The sequence below is a fragment of the Physella acuta genome, unplaced genomic scaffold (assembly GCF_028476545.2).
Source record: "Physella acuta isolate Inbredline_101_S28 unplaced genomic scaffold, ASM2847654v3 ptg001132l, whole genome shotgun sequence".
NCBI classification, from domain to species: domain Eukaryota; kingdom Metazoa; phylum Mollusca; class Gastropoda; family Physidae; genus Physella; species Physella acuta.
The window spans coordinates 236,596-258,361 of record NW_026732649.1 but is presented as its reverse complement, the minus strand read 5'-3'; the positions used below and the strand labels follow the sequence as shown (position 1 = coordinate 258,361).

The window sequence follows — 21,766 nt, the reverse complement described above, 5'->3', positions numbered from 1 at the left end:
TTCCGAAATGTTCCTAAAAGTTACATGGATAAACAAAGTTGAAGGAAAAGAACAGTGGTGGGGCGGGGAGGTGTAGGTGGGGGTTGGTTGGGTGGGCGGGGGGTGTAGGTGGGGGTTAGTTGGGTAAGGCTGGCTAGACAGCGGGATCGTTGTTGTGTGACATGACTGTTGAGGGTGAGGAGCGGGTCGCGCTGGTTGACGGGACATGGGGAGACTGAGTGTGTGAGATCAAGCCAGGAGTAATAGGCTGAGATGTGTGTGAACTGACTACTGAGGTGTTACTATTTATAGTGTGTGTGTTAGTGTGCTGTATTTGTCAAGTCGTCTGCTAAAACTTAAATCTAAAATATGTCCCGTAAACTGTGAATTGTTATTTTTTTGTATTTTTTGTGTACGTATATGATAATAGTAAAATAGAGACAAATGATAACTTTACAATGTTTGTTTGTAAGTGGTATAGATAAAACAATACACAAATAAGCAAATTTGCTAATATATATATATATATATATATTAATACTTTTATTTGCAATTAAAACAAATATATCAACATCACATTTTTTACATAGTTTCAAATGAAAACGAAAGGTTTTGCACACATTTTTTTGTTTCCTTTTTTTTTTTTTTAGTTGTACAAAAAATTTAATGACAAGATATGCACTACAATAAACAACTGTGTGCGCCTCAACAGAATGTGCAATAAATAGCCATATCTTCAGTTTTTACAATAAAAATTGAGATCAGTTCCATTAAGACAGTAGAGATGATTAGAAAAATATACCCATAACAGGTCAAGCTTGTCTGGGTAAGTCATCTTTTTAATTGCACCTGTAACGTATGGATGAATGAACGAATAAAATAAATATCATTTTTTGATTTTTCCTTGATCAGCTATCAAAGCTTTGGCAGCCGTCACCTCCTCGTCTGATGCCAGGTAGTAGCTAGTGACCTTTTGTAGATCCTCGTCTAACTCATAAACCATTGGAATGCCTGTAGGTACTTCATGACTAACAATATCTTCATCAGAAAGTTTATCTAAAAATTTGATGATTCATCTTAGACTGTTGCCGTGTGCAATGATCAAAACTTTTTGGCCTGACTTAATAGCTGGCACAATTTGATCATACCAACAAGGCAATGTTCTGTATATTGTGTCTTTGAGACTTTCACTTGTTGGAATCATGCCTTGATCCATGGCAGCGTACTGTCTGGCTTTTCCTGTCCATCTCTCATCATTTCTCTCTAGAGGTGGGGGTCGTACGATCTTCTCCACAGCTTGACTTGGTCTTCTCCGTATTTTGCTGTAGTTTCAGCCTTATGAAGGCCGTGAAGAGCCCCATAATGCCGTTCATTCAGACGCCATGATTTGATGACAGGCAACCAATGGCAGTCTAGCTGTTCTTGGATATAATACAAAGTCTTGATTGCTCTTTTAAGAACACTGGTAAATGCTATGTCAAATTCATAATTGTTTTCTTTCAACAGCTGTCCAGCACGAATGGCTTCTTGTATTCCAACATCGGTCAAATCTGCATCATGGGCGAATCCACAAAACAAATTCTGTTTGGTGAAGACACTCTCGCCATGTCTAACAAGAACTATTTTATACTTGGTCGCCATGATGCCACTTCCATAATGTTTCTATTCTACTGGTAGGGCGGGCCTTATCATAACAATATCTGAACCAGCAGACCGATTGTTATTCTCCACACAACTGATCAGGTTTTGCAAATGTTTGAAATTATTGCGAAAGATAAGGTGTACTGACGGTAACATTGATACATAAAAAAAAAATTACAAATAAAATACTAACTATTTTTTATCGTTACGGTTTGTGTTTTTAACTATAATTCATTTTTTTTTTATTTTACAGAAGATTCGGTAATAAATAATATGATATGTAATTAAAAAGTATTTTTGTATGTAAAAATGATAAACAAAACACAATGATTTTAATATTAAATTATGGAAACATTTATATTTTGATTGAGTAAATTGTCGAATTATAATCTCCCTTGTTTTTGTCAGAAGTAACAAACAAAACTCTTTACACAAAACAATCGTTGATAAAATCATGTGTACAAATACATCGACACGCAGCAATTGGCTGGTTTAAAAGTGGCGTCTATATTGATCAGATTTGTTTCTATACTGTGTGACATCAACATTGATTTGTCCCTGCAATGTGTGATAACACATACTCTCATTAAGGCACTTAAACATTCAGAATAAAAAAAAAACACAATAAAAACCGTCCCACTAATACACAAGCGGGAATAACCAAATACAGAGAAAAAAAAGACATTCCATACTATACTAAGAGAAAACAATCGACATTCTAAAAACCATTCCAGGCAGAAAACAAGCCTGCCAACATTGTTCATGAATGAAACACTGGACAAACCAGTGCAACCAACCACATCAGAAACCACCGCAGCAGACAACCCCAAACCAGCACCACGATCAACCGCAAAATCAACAACGCCTATTACAACAGGGATCGCAATACAGCAAATATAGTGGTTTAGCGGTAGAGAGCTAGACTGCTATCCTGAGTGTCTCGAATTTGAATCTCTGTTCAAAATCAGTTCACCCAGCTCTAATGGGTACCTGACTTACGTTAGGGAAACAAAGGCAGCTGGCCACAGTGTTGACCACACGGACCCTTCATATGCCGAGATCTCTGAAGCAGATGAACTCTACTTCGTCTGCCCCGTGTGACACGAGCAGTAAATGGTGATGTTATCAACATCAACATCGTTTACATAATTTCAATCCCCCTGTGAAACCGAAGGATTTTATAACTGTACGTAATGAATTTATATATACAAAAAAAAACAATAACACATGTATAAAAAACGTTAATTTTTTTTTCGCCTCGGACATGTAATTTACAGCAGCAGTTTGCCTTACGTGTTCACTTGAGTATTACAGTTTTTATCATCGACTCGTGAGGACTGATACAGATTTATATATTAATACTTCTACGTTACCTGTTGCCTACTTTCATTGATTTAAGATGGTTTACTTATACACTGATGTATTACAGAAAGTCTAAGTAGAAAAAGCAAATATGTAATTAAATAATGATTAAAGGGACTTTTTTTTTGTCATCGGTGTGGTGGGATGAGGGGGATTGGGCTTTTAATTAAAGCAGCAATAAACATGGGATTAAAGAAAAAAAATTATGAAAATTGTAAGCAGCCGGAATGTTATGTTGAGTACACCAGGGGCGTAGCGACCCTTCCCGGCGCCCGGGGACAAACTTTTCGATTTGCACCCCCCCTCAAACTTTCGATTTGCACCCCCCCCCCCCCTCAAACTTTCAATTTGCACCCACCTCAACCTTTCAATTTATTTTTCCAACCCATTTTGGCGCCCCCTAAGCTCGGCGCCCGGGGACATATGTCCCCCCGCACCCCCCCCCCCCCTAGCTACGCTACTGAGTACAACGAGACACATCAAATCAAATATACTTCACTTTCTAACTTCTATATCTATAGCAGAATGACATATAAAAGCAACTAAACACAATAGTCTTTAAATAACCGATTCACATTCCAAATTTAAAAAAAAGACACAAAAAATATGTTTGTGGTTTATACATGAAAAACAAAAAATGTGGTTATAAATACCTGGCTTAGATAATTTCAAAATGAACAAACATGAAAGTTAACTCGAATGTCATCTTTTCTTTACACCGGCTCAATCTGTGGGTAAGTCTGACACTTTTTTCTAGATCTGTGTGTGTGTGTGTGTAAGAGAGAGCGAGGAAAGAAGAGATATTTTACAATTACATGAGTGAAAATAGACTAGTGTCAAATGTAATTCTACCTTGTGATTAGGTTTGCATAAATATTTAAAACATAAGATTTTAGACTTTATACTTTAGTCTAATAGGCTTTGTTTTATACACACATTTAAATGGTGATAGGAAATTTAGAAAAAAGTCAACTAATAAAAATAGTTTTGTACTAGACAATGTTTGGTCAACACATGTACTCTAAGAATGAGAAGGGTGTGGTAATTATCGTTTTGTACTGTTTAGTATACACCAAATAATTATACACAATTAAAATTACGTGTCAGTTGGTTGGGTACCATTGATGCCGATTTCAGCCTGCTTTTCTTGTTGTCCAACTAGAATAAACTACGAGTGAGCAATTGTTTGAGTTTGGAGTTGTCTCTCCTAGAAAGAGTGGCTGTCCACACTAACGAGTCTTATTCGACAGAATTCTCGATTTAGCACCCATGAGCTTTACCGACTCGACCACGCCAACCCTATATTTTTTAGGTTAATATTGCTGATTTGTCTGTGTGGAACTATGTATGGTCTAGTATAATTAGTGTAGTTGCAGCACAAATTATCGCCATCTATAATTGATTGAGTCAGACAATACTAGGGGGGAAAACATTTAACGTTTGGACAGTTTTAAACTGTCTTATTTGTGAAATAATTATAACTTATGTCATTAGTATATTTTAAGCGTTGTGCCTACAGAACCAGGTAACTGCTTTAACATGAATATATTTTAGGCGTACCCTGTTGGTTGTGTAGATGTATACACCAGTGCTAAGGTAAGCTAAATATAGAAATAGTGTAGGCATGTATAATGAAAAATTATGTATAGCCATGTTTTGAGAATACTTTTAAAACACCATAACAATCCAGGAAATTACAATCGATTAAATTAAACATTTCTTTTGGCCTCAGATGTAAAGTATTATATATTGAATTATTATTTTACCTATATATAAACCTTGCTGTTATCATCACTGGCCGTTATGGAATGCCATAGTTTACATTAATATTTTATCTGTTAAACCATTTCTCTATCATTCATCAATCATTTCAAATTGCAAATAAAAATTAATACATCTTATAGCAATGAGCTGAAAAGAAGATTTTTTAGTGAACATATGATTATTAAAAATGTGATTGATAAGTATTCTGTAGTTTTTTAGTATCTGTCTGAAACAAAAATTGTTAAATCCCAGTTGGTGTTTAATAGCATAATAAACATATAATAATAATAATAATAAAATAAATTATTTATAAATAATGCAAACAATATAGTGCTATACAATTATGTATATAATCATATATACCATATTTCATGCCTTACATTATGCCACTTTAAAAACTAAAGTCTACATTATCGACACAAATTAATAAGTACAAGATACAATCTAAAAAAAAAAGAAGTAAATATTAGTGATGAAAGTCTATATTACAGACCAAATCCATCAAGTAGATTTTTTTTTTTTTTTTTTTTTTTTTTTTTTGAAAAAAATTGTACGAAACTTAAGGGAGCATCGGAACGTTGTTAAAAAGTAAAAAATTATATTTTAATAAGTTATTTTTTTATATTTTCATGGTTTGTAAGATTTAACTATAATTTATTTTTAACTTTTTATTATGTAATGGTTCGATATTTAATTATATGTTATTTAATACAACTTAAATCCCAATATAAATATGTTAAAGAAAACACAATAATTATAACGATAATTTATGGATACATTTATATTTTGATTAAGTAAATTTTCGGATTATAATCTCCCTTGTTTTTCTTCGAAGTAACTCTTTACACAAATAAATCGTTGATGAAAAAATGTGTACTAATATATCGACACACAACTATGGGCTGGTTCAAAAGTGGCGTCTACATTGATCAGATTTGTTTCTTCACTGTGTGGCATTAACATTGATTAACAATGATTAAAATTGAAATATTAAAACAATAATGACAAGGCTAAATGACGCTGTAAAAAACAAAATGACATGTCTGGAGGCCAACTTTTTAATTCAAATGGTCAAGCAATAGGAGTATACCATGAAAGAAACCGCTGGCTTTTCATTTGCCATTCCTCTGACTGTGCAATAATTTATAGGATCAAAGAGAATTAAAGAAGTACACATAAATTCGTATATCCTACTCAACATAGTCACTATACACATTTTTAGAAATAATACGTTCGGCAAATACATAGGTCAATAAGGGAAAATAAAATAATGTGAACAGTTGTAAATCAATAACCGACATTGATTCAAAGCAAAATCAAAAACATTTAGTCTACTGACTGACAACCCTTACATCAACACACTGTCACAGACCTCACTATATTATGAAACAACCCCTACATTAACACCCTGTCACATACCTCACTATATTATGAAACAACCCCTACATCAACACACTGTCACATAATTTACAGATTCAAACCTTCACCACACATCTGCCCCCTACGACCCAACTAGATACGTGATACACTTACAGATGTAATAATTACATAATTTCAACATGTAGGGAAACATTTTAATGTTGTGGTTATAGTAAAGAAATACTCACATTATCTAAAATAAATAACGAGCGTCAAATATCGAAACTAAAAACCAAGACTGAACAAACGATCTACAACAAAACAGTAACGACGGTCAAAGCCAATTACGCTGCGGAAAAGTCGAGAAAGCTATCATACAGATATAAGAACAACGGCCTTCTTCTCAAAAGATGACACCATTACACACTGCGCTGAAAAGTACCCGGATTTTTTTTTAAACGTTTTAATAACACATTTTTATGTAATAATGAAATATAAAGTAGAAAATAAATTATAAATTATAAATTAACATTTAGGAATTAGGAATAGAATAGGAGGTTTTGTGCTGTGTGCTTTAGTTGTGTATTGTGTATGTGTATACTAGTTGTTTAATATGGCTGTGTAGTATGGTTGTGTATTATGGCTGTGTATTATGGCTGTGTATTATGGCTGTGTATTATGGCTGTGTATTATGGCTGTGTATCGTCCCAGTAAATCATGGTTTATTATGTCTTTGTATGATAGCTGCGTAAAATTCGCGAGGTGGATTTTGAATAGAGTATACATTCTGTTTAATTTATGTATTTTTAAAAATTTCTTTCTAGCAAGCGAATCAAATTATTACTTTCTTTCGACTAAGAACGTTTATACACTCTGCTAATAAAAGGTTGTGTGCGGGTTGATACATTGAAAGGATGGTGGCTATATCTTAACTGTAATGCCGAAAATTAAACAAAAAAAATAACTTTATATTTGTCGTGTTAAGGTTCGTATTGTCCTATATGAGAGTCACATTTATCATATATATTTAAACATCCAAGTAGCAGATAATCTACAATCAGTGTAAAGGAATTTTAAATGTTTTCGAAGGTGTATAAATACATTACAAAATGTATGCTATCGGTAAAAATTCACACGTTTCTGTATTGTAAGGTGAGACGTTGTGAACTAATTAAACAGGCTAATAAATATAGTTGCTGTTGCATATAAATTATAGATATACACGATCTAATTAGGTGTATTGTGTGCTGTTTCTAGATACACTTGATCTATTCACATGTATAATATGTATAATATATATATATATATATATATATATATATATATATATATATATATATATATATATATATATATATATATATATATATATATATATATATATATATATATATATATATATATATATATATATATACATATATATATATACATATATATATATATACATATATATATATATATATATATATATATATATATATATATATATATATATATATATATATATATATATATATATATATATATATATATATATATATATATATATATATATATATATTATATATATATATATATATATATATATATATATATATATATATATATATATATATATATATATATATATATATATATATATATATATATATATATATATGTATATATATATATATATATATATATATATATATATATATATATATATATATATGTATATATATATGTATATATATATACATATATATATATATATATATATATATATATATATACATATATATATACATATATATATATATATATATATATATATATATATATATATATATATATATATATATATATATATACAGGGATGTGACCAGACCAGGAAAAAAAATTAGGAAATTTTCTTCGGATAAATAACTCAATATGTTTTATCTACTTTTGATCGCAGTTAAGCAGCTTTATACTGTTACTGTACTAATTAACTGTTTAATGAAGTTAATACTTTAAATACAAGAAGTTTATATTACTCAAAAATAGCATTAAATTGCAATTAGACAAGACTTTCAATGTTTACCCTATAAACAACTTTAAAAAAATTACAATGTAACAAAAGTAGCAATTAAGTTTTATTTTACCATTAAGCTAATTTAAACTGTACGAATCTAATGTAGATTCTATATGTACTCCTGTTTTCAATTTTTAATAGGGGGCCTAATGCCTTATATTCTTTTAAAGATTGGATTGGTAAAAATATTTGTCTTCAACTGTAAAGAGCCTAGATTAAGATTAGTTAGCCTATAATTTGAAAATTTTAGGTTCATGTGATGGAAAAATGAAAAGGACCAGGTTAGCTAAAATTAGAAAGGGTCTGATGTGTGAACCAAAGTTAATCATTTTGATAGCCAAGCACATCGATATTTATGTTTTTTTTGGAATAACTGTAAATTGTTAGGGGTCATCCACGTTTTTTTTTGACGATATTTACCTCCCATGTCTCCTACAAAAGCCAAGACTCCCCCCCCCCCCTATAATGACGTCACATCTCAGCCAACAAACGCTTCCCCTCCCCCCCCCTCGAATTGAATTTGAAAAAAAAAATAACATCGATTTTTTTCTAAAATATTGACTGAGGTCGACCAACTTAGGGTATCTTATTCAATTTCTATTACAATGTTTTACAACAGTTGTCCAGCATGCGTAATAGCGGCTAAAATGCAGTTGTTTCTAACTACTTTTTTAAAATACAAAAATATGACGTTACACTATCTTACGAGTGTGAAGTTATTTATAGAAGACCCCTTATTAAAAATTTAAAAACAGTCTGTACTTATTTTTTCTTCCACAAACAAGACACGATCGTAGTCACGTTGAGTTTAGTATTTTTTTTTTAATCTGTAGGCCTACGAAGCATACGTATTGCAGGAACAGCTATTTGAAATTGACTGTGACGTCATTTTTTTTTCCACAAGCAGTACCGAACACGTACTTGCGGTCAAGGTGAGGTCACAAGAGCCACCGTTGCTACAAGGTGGGGCGGGTTTGTCTAGTCCTCATAGTCACCATTTGCAAGGATTTCAATATTAATTTGAGATTGCGAAATAAAATAAAATCAGAGAGAAACTGTAGATTTCGGCGGGTTAAAATACCGATAGGTAAATTAGGCTACATCGATAGCTAGATTACCAGGCTTGAGAGTTGTAAGTTTCTTTTGAATAACTGCATTATTTTAGATTACATTTTCCCGTGTTTTTGATAAATAGTTAACTGAAAATAAAAAAAAATATCAGCGGAAAATTTGGACTAAAAATGTGCTTTAAAAATCCGTCCAAATTCCGAATCTTAATCTACATTTAACTTGATCTAGCACGGTCAGACCTAGCGAAATCGATCAATCGAAAAGAAATGCGCATATTCGAGTGTTTGACCTAGGTACAGTAGTTGTCGATTTAAATTTAAATACGAATAAGTGGAATGAGCATGTCGGCCCTTTCCGTAGAAGACATTTCCGGTTTTTTTTTTCCTAATTTTTAAAAATTCGTAAAAATTCGACAAAAAAAAAAGTCGGCGGAAAAATTCAACGAAAATTAAATCAGCGGACAAAAATCGCAACTGAAACGGAAAAAATCGGATTTCCGCTAAAATTCGGAAAAGTCACATCCCTGATAATATATATATATATATATATATATATATATATATATACATATATATATATATATATATATATATATATATATATATATATATATATAATGTGTATTATTGTTTCATACAGCAGGCTTAAGACAGAGTTAAAGGGCCGTATAGAGAATAACTTATTAACCCACAATATTTAACTATGTGAGAGGAAATCATCTGAGACATACAAAAATTAAACAGTAGAACAAATTATGCTGCCATTTGATCAATTATTTTTGATTATTGTTTTACGTATCCCCATTACTTTTGATTTTTCTGCGCTTATTTTTCCCCCGATTCCTTTCCCCAAGTTGTTGCATTTTTCTATTACAGTCTGTATTGCTTTTTCTGTGTGTACTAAGAAAGTAGTGTCGTCTGCGTATGCAAATTTGTTCTTGCCTACTGTGTTTGGAATGTACAGTCCTTTAATGGAGTTGTCTTGTCTAATGTTTGCTATTAGGGGTTCTAAGCTAAGGATGTATAGTAGGGGAGATAAAGGACAACCTTGTCCAACTGATTTATTTATGTGAAAAGCGCTTGTAACACTTTTGTATATTAATAAATGACTATGTGTATTTTTGTATATTATTTTGATCCGTGTATTAAGATAGTGTCCTACGTTGTAAGCATCTATTGTTTTCATTAACCATGTTTGACCAACTCTATCAAGAGCTTTCTGTTGGTGGATGCTAAGAATCGCTAGTTGTGTCACCTTCTGCGTGCTATAATGTATGATGTCTCTGATTAAGTGCGTGTGGTTGTGTATGTTTCTACCTGGTATGCTGTACTGCTGATCGGGGTGTATTAATTTATGTATGAAAGGTCTGAGTTTCTTAAATTAAATTTTAGTCAATATTGTATAATCACTGTTGAGTAAATATATAGGTCTGTAATTTTTTATGTTTTCCTGTCCGTATCATGTTTAGAAATGAGTGTTATATTTGCTGTTTTAAAGTCTGTAACACAATCTTCTTTTTCAAGTATGTCTTGAAATTTAGCGTGCAAACAAAAAGCGTTATTATTGGTACATTGATCATTGTCTAGCCTTGTTATGTAATCAAGATAAAGTTCTTGCATTTCATAGTCTGAGTCTTGCTTGTAAAGGTGTAATTTGTTTTGGTTAGAAATAATTGCGAAAGATGAAACACCGTGTGGACAGTACTGAACATATTAAACAATCACAAATAAAATACTAACTATTTTATATCGTTAAAGTTTGTAATTTTTTAACTATATTTTTTTTTAATTCTACATATGATTTGGTAATAATTAATATGGTAATTAATAAAACAATATTTGATTAGTAATTATGCTAAAAAAAACAAACACTGATTTTAACGATAAATTATGATTACATTTATATTTTGATTGAGTAAATTGTCGAAATATAACCTCCCTTGTTTTTTCTCAGAAGTAACAAAGACAACTTTTTTACACAAATCAATCGATGATAAACAAAATGTGTACTAGTACATCGACACACAACTATGGACTGGTTCAAAAGTGGCATCTACATTGATCAGATATGTTTCTTCACTGTGTGACATCAACATTGATTTGTCCCTGCAATGTGTGATAACACACACTCTCATTAAGACATTTAAACATTCAGTATAAAAAAACCACAATACAAACCATCCCACTAATACACAACCGTAGAATAACCATATACACAGAACAAATTGAATACATCACATACAATATTAAATTAGGCTACAAAGACAAAACAATTGATATTCTAATAGCGAATTCCAAAAAACAAGCCTCCAAAAACTGCTCATCAACACAACACTAGACAAACCAGTGTAACCAACCACATCAGAAACCACCGCAGCAAGCAACCCCAAACCAGCACCACTATCAACTAAAAATTTAACAACGCCTATTACAACAGGGATCGCAATACAGTCAATACAGTTGTTAAGCGGTAGAGAGCTAGACTGCTATCCCGAGTGTCTCGAATTTGAATGTGGGTTTAAAATCAGTTCACCCAGCTCTAATGTTTACCTAACTTACGTTAGGGAAACAAAGGCGACTGGGCACAGTGTTGGCCACACGGACCCTTCATATGCCGAGATCTCTGAAGCAGATGAACTCTACTTCGTCTGCCCCATGTCACACGAACAGTAAATGGCGATGTTTTCAACATCAACATTGTTTACATACTTTCAATCATCGTGTGAAACCGAAGGATTTTACAACTGTACGTAACGAATTTATCTACAATAAAAATTTAAAAAAAAGTAAAAATTAAAAAATGATAATTTTTTTTTTACTCAGACATTTAATTTACAGCGTAATATTGCCTTGCACGTTAGCTTTAGTATTACAGTATTATTTTTCATCGGCTTGTGAGGACTGATACAGATTTACTATATTAATACTTCTTCCTTACATGTAGCCTTCTTTCATTCATTTAAGATGGTTTACTTATACATAGATCTATTCCAAAAAAAAAAAAAAACCCTGAAAATGCAAATATGTAATTAAATAATGATTAAAGGGAATTTTTTGTCATCGGTGTGGTGGGCTGAGGGGGCTTGGGCTTTTAGTTAAAGCAGTAATAAATATTTGATTAAAGAAAAAAAAATGAAAATTGATAAAGACAAAATACCTCCATAATTACGCATGAATTACTGGACGATAAGGGATCGGCGTGGTCGAGTCGGTATAGCTCATGGTTGCTAAACCGAAAAGTCTCGAGTTCGAACCCTCGGGCAGATGAGGCTCGTTAGCTGGGGACAGCCACTCTTCTAGGAGAGACAACTCCAAAATTAAACAACTGCTGCCTTGCAGTTTGTTCTTGGTTGGACATAAACTGACCCTTACATCAACTTTCAACTTCCACATTTGCCAAAAAGCAATAACATCCCAACTGACAACCATATCAATAATCTGCAATATAAAATCAAACACTCATCACAATATCCCTAATACTCTTATATTGGCACACAGACACAGTCATTACTAGACGATCCTTCTATTTTAAAACATGCCATATGTTAAGAAACTCACAAAATTCCCACAAATATATATGCATACAGGAAAGATTTGAACCTACATCACACATGTTTCTTTCATTTCAGCCAGGTGATGCCGTACACATTATGGTGTAATAATTACACATTGTCACCATATAGTTGATTCACATTTATAATTATCTGACTATGGTAAGAAAAATTAATGCTCACATTATCTAAAATAAGTATTGCATTTCTTATTTCCCACACAAAATATGTTTTATGATAGTGTTTGAAAACATCAATAAAAAAGTTTTAAAACTATGCACTAAACGTAGCAATCATTCTGAAATTCGAGTATACGAATGCATATACTGTAAATACTAATGACTCCTAATCCCTGAGATACACAAAGGATAACGTGTGGCCAAAACATGTATCTTCACAATTAAGAGTACATTAAAATATGTACATATACATATGTACCTAAAACAATCATAACGTTTAAAACGTATTAAACTATTTTTAAAAGAATTACCTACTCAACATAGTCTATATAAGCAATTTAGAAATAGCATGTTCGGCGTATACATATTTCAATAAAGGAAAATAATATAATAAAGAAATAATGTGATAGAGGTGTAATTAAATAACTATTATGCAATTTTTACTATGATGAAAACGCTGATACATCAAACGTATTAAAATTTACAAATATTGCTTTGCAAGTAGCTTAATGTCTTTTGGTTTCACAATATAAAAGAACTAATAACATCATTTAAGAAAAAACTTAACTAGTAATTAAAAGAAAATAATTTAATTATATGTCTTTATTGATTTTAATATAATATTATATGGATCATGAAAATCATAAAAAATATATATATAAAATATACATATGTATGTTTTAGTATATTTTTTAAAATAATTATTTGAATTATTTCCCTTTGTAGCTTATGCGTTATTTTTTTGTAAAAAAGGGATGTAATAAAATAATGATTGTCAAATTTTCTTATTATTTAATAGGATATACATACATCAAACACATATTTATTAATGCATGATACACTTATTTACGAATGTATTTTAACCTAAAACCGCAATATGTTTAGGATAAAGTATTTTTTTAGTATTTTATTTTATTGATGATGTGTAAATGTCTAAAGTTATGAAGAATTAATAACTCGTGGAATTATTACATTTATTATCGATCTATGAAATAAAAGTGTGTTTTATCTGTGAATAAATGTGTATTATGATAAACAAGTATTAAACTTGTTTTATTTCACACACACTACACACAAACACACACACGCACGCACGCACGTTCTTCGTCGCAAGCAAGCTGCTAAACTGGGGACAGCCACTCTTCTAAGAGAGACAACTCCAAAATCAAACAACTCTTGACCCTTTAGTTTGTTCTTGGCTGAATGGCTTCAATGGCGCATAACCTGTTGACACTTAACGCTTAATTGTGATGGTAACATGGTCGAGTCGGCAAAGCTCATGGTTTATAAATTCGAAAAACAGTGTCGAGGAGAAGGAGAAGAAGAAGTTAATTGGACTAGTGAAGTAGAGTTCACCTATTTCTGTAAACTTGATCTTTGAAAGGATATTGTGTCCAGCACTATGCCGAGCCCCAATCGGTCGACACGCACTTATAATTGTAGAAATATGCGTTAGTTAAACTTTTTTATATATTATTTTTAACATAATTTTATTGCATTTCATTTAATCCTTGTAACTCCCCGAAGAGTAAAGGGCAGCAACAAGTCTTCGCCATTCCATTCTGTCTTGTGCGAGCCACTTTAACTCTAGCCAGATCTTGCCAGTAGCCTGCACTTCTTTTTCCATCTTTCTCGTCCATGTCCCCAACAGTCCATTTTAGTGCTATGTACCGGAGTCTTCTTCTGTTCATGTAAATGGCATGACCCAGCCATCGCCATCTCCTCATTTGTACACTACATGTCGTTTATGTCTGTCCTTCGTCGTATTTCCTTGCTCGGGATTTTGTCGTCCCACGTTATCTTTTACAATACTTTCGATGGATCTTCTTTCAAAACCAGTAAGGCGGATCTCTACTTTCTTGTTGTTCTTTTCCCATGACTCTACAGAATAGAGGAGTTCAGAACGCGCATTTGACTTGTAAATACTTATTTTGGTTCTCTGCTGCAGCGAGGATGATTTCCAGATCTTAGCTAGTCTGTTGAAAGCCTGTGCTGCCCTAGCTACTGTGGTGGCTATTTCACTATGCTTTCAAAGCTCGTTGTGCGATTGTGATCGTTTTATTACTCACTCACATCTAGGGATATGTTTCTAGATTTACAAAATTGAAATTTCGCTGTTTGTAATTTTTTCTTCATGTCTCATGGTGTATTCGGTGACCAAATATTTCTGAGAGTCAAACATTGAGGACACATGGGCGTCAAGCATGTGTCTGTATGTACGGGGGAACGACTTCCAATATTCTAGGGGTAATAGAGCAGCGGGATCAGTATCGCCCTGTAAGGTAATTTATTGTACTAATTAAAACTATCCAATTAATAAATCGTTGACTATACCTAACGTTTTGTTGTTTTAAAAAAGCGAATAAGAAGCAACCAAAGATGAAATAAAAAACTGACAAACAAATGCGAAATAGAAAACAAATTGAGACCAGTGTGGTGATGTAAGGGTCAGTTTGTTAGTGTATAGGTAATGTGGTGATATAGCATCAGTTGAATAAAGTTAGGGTCAGTTTGCTGCCAAAGTTGTTGTGTTGAAGTGTGAGGTTATACCGGATACTGACCCACTGACTGAGCCGGTGTAAAGAAAAGATGGTATTAGAGTTAACTTTCAGGTTTCTCATAATAAAACTATCTGCTCTATGTTATATAAGCTATTTTTAATATATAAATCACACGAGTAAACTATTTTTGTTTTGTTTGGAATTTATATTGGCTATTTAAACACCAGTGAATTAATAAATATATATTTTTTTTAATTATATCGTCGAATCTTAAGACAAAATTTAAAAAAAAAATGTAATCGATAATTACAATGTAGAGTTGAAACTTAAGTTGTTGTATTGCAAGTAAACATTAAAGGGGCGTAATTATTAAATATAATTTTGCAATAGTACTAATGTTATAGTTATGGCTTGGAAACACTTGATTTTAATTTAACAAACATAATTTAAATGATATTAAAATATTCTATTAGAATAGTATCTTAAAATACTATCATTTTCGTTAGTTGATTTAGAATCTGAATGTAAAATGAAGATGAAAACCTTTGAAATTAAGGTGCAGACACTGTTTACAAAAGCAAAAGTAAATTTGAAGTAATATTATTATTTCATGAATAATTTTTAATTTAGTGATTTTTTTAAAATTTGAAATAATATCCAATCAACGTGCCTGTCCACAACAAAAAAATAACGTGTATTCTATGTAAACCAAAAATATTTTGAATCTTTTTAAAAAAAATCGGTCTGAATTTAGTTTTAAATACATTTGATGTTTAAGTTTGTTGTAGGTAAATAGACAAAATAATAATTTAATAAATGTTAATAGCTTGTCTTTTTTGCGCAGTAGGAAATATATTTTCAAACATACACCTTCTCATTTGATGATTAGTCATATATTGTGTTCTGCTATGGATATCTCAGAACATTTTAATGGATGATAAATTGGATGTAATTCTGAGGTTTTTTCTTTTGGAAATTGCATTAAAAATCAACTTAAACCAGCCTCTTTATTTCAAACAGTATTTTTGGTAATACATCATCAGTAAATGATATAGTATTTCAACTCAAGGGTTGGTCATGGGGACAAGGGAGATGCAGTTATAGGGGGGGGGGCAATATGATGGGGCCTGGTGTTTGATATATAAATATATTTTTTACAAAAATAGGCAAGGTTTTAATTCTATAACAAGACTCAAATAACGAAGTAACATATGTCTATAGAGTCGAAGAGGACTAGGCCCGTCAACAATGAAATATAACTTCAATGCTTCAAATGACAACCAACCAACACCACACGAACTTAAACAATCGTCAACTTTTATATTAAATCCAAACTTTTTTTTTAATCTGGTTAAACACCCAATTAAAATGAACTATACATGTCAGATATATAAATATTTTAAGAGGAGTTAGCCAGTAAAGAACGTAGATCACGGGTTCCCAACCTGGGGGTCGCGACCTCCAGGGGGGTCGCGAAGGGCTTTCTGGGGGATCGCCAACTGGTATACTAAACTTTAGTAATGAGAAACAAAACATACATTTTTAGAAGAATATTATGTAGAGGGGGTGGAAGCAGGCGTTGTAACTGAAATAGCAAAATTAACAGAAAGTGATATTTCAACGCCAAGTGTAGACAAAGGTACAGAAAATAGTCCAAGTAAAAATAAGCAGTCAGAAACCAACGGGATCCGAATCTACCATTCCATATAATATAATATTGCTATTAGAAGAATATATGAAATTCGGATTCAGTAACATCACTTGAAATGTAATAGAGAAGAAACAAAGCGTACTGTACAAAGTTGTTCTCAGTCACGAGTCTATGAAATCTTCAAAACTAAAATGTCATTTGAGACGAGTCATTCGGAACACACCAAAAAATATATGGAGTTCTTTCATCGGCATGAAGCTAGTTGCAAACGTCAGAGACTTGATCAAACAGGAAGTTTTCACCAAGAAAACACACCATTAGTGCACGCATCAAATTAAGTCCATTGCTAGTAAAAGTCGTAAACAAAAATTTATCCGCGAATATTTAGTAAATAGCATGCAATTTTACTCATAGTATTAAAACAGTTATCAATTCAAGAAAATCTTATTTTAGTGCTTATTAATTTCTATACTAATTTCGGCCTTTTAATTATATGGGGGTCGCGGGTCACTTACATTTTATAAAAGGGGGTCTCCACTCAAAAAGGTTGGGAACCACTGACCTAGATCAAGTAACAAATAAAATTCACAACTTCTATTTTTATGCAAAGAATGAGTTAAAAAGCTGATTTAATTCGGTTTAAAAAATGCATAATTTTATATTTAATTTTTTAGAAAGTCGAAGCCATTATTGCAAATCAACCAATTATATGTATCCGTTGCTCGCTTTTTATTGCCTGTTGATACAATAATATAATATTTTGAAACTCTTATTTTCTGCTTCTTCTTCTTCTTCTTCGTTCTTAATTATTAGTGTTGAAGGGGATCGAGATTTATCTGCCAGTGGGTTTGAACTCGAGACTTTGTTCGAATTTATCAACCATGAGCTTTTTGCCGACTCGACCACGCCTCCAACACAATTAAGCGTTACGTGTCAACTGTTTATGCGCCATTGAGGCCATTGACTCCGATTTCAGCCTGCTTTTCTTTTTGGATTTGCTTCCATAGCCTTTGTCCAACCAAGAACAAACTACAAGGCAGCAGTTGTTTAATTTTGGAGTTGTCTCTCCTAGAAGAGTGGCTGTCCCCAGCTAACGAGCCTCATCTGCCCGAGGGTTCGAACTCGAGACTTTTCGGTTTAGCAACCATGAGCTTTACCGACTCGACCACGCCGACCCCCCTATTTTCTGCTAATTATCACAATATTACCATTTTGAATGAATAACATAGAACTAGTATAATGTATAAATTACTAACGTAAAATGGCATTCCCTAATGGCCAGTAATAATTATATAATGGTAAAATAATAGTTCATTATACACACATAGACTTTTTCGTCTTGTAGTTACATGTTTGTTTATTTAATACATTTTAAAATGAAACGACGGTTGTATTGCTTTCACACACCGATAACAACTCCAACGAAGTTGTTTATGTTGCAATTAAAAAATGTAAAGCCGTTAATATTAATTTAAGTCTTCACTGTTCGTATAGTAGATATACTATGATTCTCATATCGAGAAATTAGATGAGTTGTCCGAGTTATCTATAATAATAGTTTCGCTGTCTGTCTATCTATCTATCTATCTATCTATCTATCTATCTGTCTGACAAGAACGCTCTAGAGAAAACACAAGGAAAATAAAAACATGCATAGTAATTCGAAAAACGAAGTATGACGTCGACACATTTAGCGCACAGAGTAGAAAATAATCTCAAACCCAGAGAGTGCTCACAGTTATATGACGTCATTGATTTTCGCGTTAACATTGAATAAAAAGGAAATGTTGTCTAATCTTAATGGTTTGCGTGAAGAATTTCTTGCATACAATTCTTCGGGTAGGGGCGAAGCCCCACCCCCGCGTAAGAACGTCTGAGCCCCCCCCCCCCCTCCCCAACTCAAAAGAAATTTCTTCATCGATACTCTATAATAAAATTACCGCCTAATTAATGTGTCTAATCTAAAAAGTGGTTTTCTTGCAATTTCTTTAATGCAATTCTTCGGGTAGTGGCTAAGCGCGACACCAGTGTTTCTTTCAGACTTTTTCCTCCCCGGAGAGGGGTGGGGGTAATTGAAATTTTCGAGGGCGGGGTTAGAATTTTCGGGGAGGGGGGGCGGACACTGGAAAAAGTATATAATTATATTTCGTTGAATGGGACGGTAGACATGTTTTTTTGGGAGTGGGGTGGGGGGGGAGTGGGGGGGGGGGTGGGGGGAGGTGTGAGTGGGGGGGTGGGTGGGGCGGTGGTTTCCTCACCGATACTCTATAATAAAATTACCGCCTAATTAATGTGTCTAATCTAAAAAGTGGTTTTCTTGCTATTTCTTTAATGCAATTCTTCGGGTAGTGGCTAAGCGCGACACCAGTGTTTCTTTCAGACTTTTTCCTCCCCGGAGAGCGGTGGGGGTACTTGAAATTTTCGGGGGCGGGGGTAAAATTTTCGGGGAGGGGGCGGACACTGGAAAAAGTATATAATTATATTTCGTTGAATGGGACGGTAGACATGTTTTTTTGGGGGGTGGGGGTGGGGTGGGGGTGGGTGGCGGTGGGTGGGGTGGGGGTGGGGCTGGTGTGTGGGGTGGGGGGTGGGGGGTGGGGGGTGGGGGGGGTGGTGTGTGTGTGTGGGGGGGGGTGGGTTGGTTTTAGTTTAGAGAAAAGAGACAGCACTATCAACCTAGCGCCCGGTGTATCCTTCCTCAACGGGCCATTTTTCTCGTCTATAATAATAGTTTCGCTGTCTCTCTATCTATCTATCTATCTATCTATCTGTCTGACAAGAACGCTCTAGAGAAAACACAAGGAAAATAAAAACATGCATAGTAATTCGAAAAACGAAGTATGACGTCGACACATTTAGCGCACAGAGTAGAAAATAATCTCAAGCCGGATAGTGCACACATTGATATGACGTCATTGATTATCGATATTCAATACAAAGGCAATTTGGTCTAATCTAAGTGGTTTGCGTGAAGAGTTTCTTTCATACAATTCTTCGGGTAGGGGCGAAGCCCCACCCCCGCGTAAGAACGTCTGAGCCCCCCCCTCCCCAACTCAAAAGAAATTTCCTCATCGATACTCTATAATAAAATTACCGCCTAATTAATGTGTCTAATCTTAAAAGTGGTTTTCTTGCAATGGGACGGTAGACATGTTGTTTTTTTTTTGGGGGGGGGGGGGGGGGGGGGGTGGAGGGGTGGGGGGGGGTGGTGTGTGTGGGGGGGGTGGAGGGGCGGGGGGGGTGGTGTGTGGGGGGGGGGGGGGTGGGGGGTTGGTTTCAGTGTTTCTTTCAGACTTTTTCCTCCCCGGAGAGGGGTGGGGGTACTTGAAATTTTCGGGGGCGGGGGTAGTATTTTCTGGGAGGGGGCGGACACTGGAAAAAGTATATAATTATATTTCGTTGAATGGGACGGTAGACATGTTTTTTTTGGGGGGGGGGGGGGGTGTGGAGGGGTGGGGGGGGGGTGGTGGTGTGTGTGGGGGGGGGTGGGGGGTGTGGGGGTGGGGGGTGGGGGTGAGTTGGTTTCAGTGTTTCTTTCAGAGTTTTTCCTCCCCGGAGAGGGGTGGGGGGTAATTGAAATTTTCGGGGGCGGGGGTAGAATTTTCTGGGAGGGGGCGGACACTGGAAAAAGTATATAATTATATTTCGTTGAATTGGACGGTAGACATGTTTTTTTTGGGGGGTGGGGGTGGAGAGGGGGGGGGGGGGGTGGAGGGGTGGGGGGGCGGTGTGTGGAGGGGGTGGTGTGTGTGGGGGGTGGGGGTGGGGGGTGGTGTGTGGGGTGGGGGGGTGGGGGGTGCGTGGGGTGTGTGGGGGGTGGGTTGGTTTTAGTTTAGAGAAAAGAGACAGCACTATCAACCTAGCGCCCGGTGTATCCTTCCTCAACGGGCCATTTTTCTCGTTATAGAATATAGGTACAAATATTGTTTATAGCAGAATGTAAAAAGATGTTGCGATATCTATTATCTAGGGGAGTCAACTCTTACATAAGTAGTAAATACAACGCTACTGCAAATTTTAAATGTATGTCAATTGAGTACACACACAATTTCTAAAAAAAATTATATTATATAATTTAATTGAGAAAAATATAAAAATTAAAAAAAACGGTAATCTAATTTTGCCATAAAGGTATGTAAGTAAAAACAACGAAGCCTTAAAATATTAGCACATGTAGTATTTTTATTTGAGAACATTTCAGATTGAACAAATATTCCTCACATAGTAAAGGGCCTTATATTATGTTTTAACAATTCCAGGATTGTACCTACTACTCGTTTAATATCTCAGAGTGTGGATTTTCTGTTAGCGGGACAGCGTGGCCTAAGCGATAGAGCGTTAGGCTAATAGCCCCAAAGTCTCGAGTTCGAATTCAGACCGCTTGGAATCAATTACTTATAATCAGAAATGTATCAAAAACTGAACGATTAAAAAAAAATTGTTAGCGAGCCTGAACTTTGTCCCGAAGACGTCTGCTGTTTCAATGTATTTCATCACGTGACAGACCATGGCTGGCTTAGATTTATACAAAGTAAAGTTAAAAGGGGAGGGGAGCCATGACTTAGTTGGGGTTGTATAGAACCCAGAGTATTAGAAGCCGATTTTGAATTAAATAAGGAGAAAATCACTCTTTCGTGAAAATATGGGGAA

At 34.0% G+C, this 21,766-nt stretch overlaps 1 pseudogene; it reads right to left on the bottom strand.

Moving 5' to 3' along the window:
* Positions 1 to 820: 820 nt before the first annotated feature.
* Positions 821 to 1,713, bottom strand: LOC131956186 (2,3-bisphosphoglycerate-dependent phosphoglycerate mutase-like; annotated as a pseudogene).
* Between the last annotated feature and the right edge of the window lie 20,053 nt (positions 1,714 to 21,766).